A 1,851-nucleotide genomic window follows, 5' to 3' on the forward strand; every position below is an offset into this window, starting at 1 on the left:
TCTAAGAGCTACATAGTACTCCATTGTGTAGATGTACCAAAGTTTCTTTAACCAGTCATCTGTTCTTGGGCATTCAGGTTTCTTCCAGTTTCTGGCTATTGTAAAGAGCGCTGCAATGAACAAACAAGTGCAGATGTCACTTCGACTATACATTTTTGCCTCTCTGGGATATATTCCCAGGAGTGGTATTGCTGGGTCAAATGGGAGAAAAATATGGAACGCTTCACGAATTTGCGTATCATCCTTGCGCAGGGGCCATGCTAATCTTCTCTGTATCGTTCCAATTTTAGTATATGTGCTGCCGAAGCGAGCACTACCTTGCTATCTTAAGACAGAGGCTTATTTCTTTTTCATTCTTTTTTTCCCAGTCCTAGGTTAGAAGATGCAAACTCTACTTCAATTCTTTGATTACCTTGCAATTTTTTAAAGCTTACTTTGTTCATTAGTGTATAAAGGAAATAAGTGCCTTTATAATGTTCTCTCATACACAAAAAAGGACAAGATCGTAGAATGGTTTTACTCCCATTACCTCCTCTTCCTGATTTATATATTATTGCCCAGTGACTTGGTTCAGACATTAAAAATTATTGCTGCAATATGTATTAAACCTCTCCATTATATCTTTTATCTCTTTGTTTTTATATATGCATCCTCTAAAAATTTCTTTAGCATACTGCTTCAGTTCAGTAAATAGCCTACATTCTTCTACTCTGTCTCACCTGCTGTCAAACTTGCATTCCAACTTGAGTAGTTTTTTTTAAATGTTTGAAAGTCCTCTTTTGGTTCTTTTTCAAAGAGCTCTTGTTATTTTCCATAGACACATTCCCTTGATCTTTCAATGTCTTTAGTTGTTGTTGTTTCTTTGGACCTTGTTAAAACATGATTATTGTATTTCTATCATTTTCTGAATATTTCAGAGTTCTTTTCCTTGAAAGTTTGGTTTTATTATTTGTTGATAAGCATGCAGGATCTTGTTTATCATAGCTTATTTTTCAAATATCTTTCTGTTACTTTTAAGCTGTGTGCTCATGGTTGTTTTGTTTTGTTTTGTTTTAATTCTCTGCAGGGATTCTTTGAAATCTTGATTTAATATGTTATTCTCCAGAGAGGATTTGTTTCCTTCTGGTACCTGCCTAGAGACACAACCAATTTATCAGCTCTTTAAGCTAATTTTCCAGAGGTCTTAACGGGAAAATGGTTGCCATCTCCAAACTTATGGTCTGTGGTATGGAATTTAGGAAACACCAGAAAAATATTTTTTTCTCAATTCACACAAAAAAAGCACTTCTGCCCCCTCCCTCTGTGATCTGAAGTTTTTTAGTACTATACTTAGTGGGGAACCATCTTTATTGTAGGTTCTTATAACTGACCTCTACCCTACACTGATGTGATTTTATCCACCCCTGCTTAAATATCACCCATTAAAGTGCAGGACTAATGCCCCTAGGCTAATTTCCAACATCCTTAACAGGTCTTGACTTATGCTTCTCATTGTTTCCAGTCTATTGTTTTTTTTCTTATTTTAATTTAAGCTTAGTCACTTTTATATATAGTTTATTTTTCTCAGGGATTAATATTTTGTATGATTGGGTTTTAGTTATACAATGTTTCAACACTCTTCCCTTCACTAGTGTTCACCACCAACGTCCCCAGTTTCCCTCCAGCCCCCCACCTCACTTCCTATGGCAGGCTTTCTCTCTCTCTCTCTCTCTCTCTCTCTCTCTCTCTCTCTCTCTCTCTCTCTCTCTCTCTCTCTCTCTCCCCTCCCCCTCCTTTCCAGCATTATGGTTTACAATATACTTTAATAAGCACTTTTTGCATTTCTAACAGGACATAATCTCCATATAACTT

At 36.3% G+C, this 1,851-nt stretch overlaps 1 non-coding gene across 1 annotated transcript; it reads right to left on the bottom strand.

Moving 5' to 3' along the window:
* Window positions 1–207: 207 nt before the first annotated feature.
* LOC130021467 (U6 spliceosomal RNA) lies at window positions 208–314 on the bottom strand. Its single transcript, XR_008792167.1, has one exon. It is a non-coding gene; the product is annotated as a U6 spliceosomal RNA (small nuclear RNA).
* Window positions 315–1,851: the final 1,537 nt, after the last annotated feature.

The sequence above is a fragment of the Sorex fumeus genome, unplaced genomic scaffold, assembly GCF_029834395.1.
Source record: "Sorex fumeus unplaced genomic scaffold, SorFum_2.1 ptg000015l, whole genome shotgun sequence".
NCBI lineage: Eukaryota > Metazoa > Chordata > Mammalia > Eulipotyphla > Soricidae > Sorex > Sorex fumeus.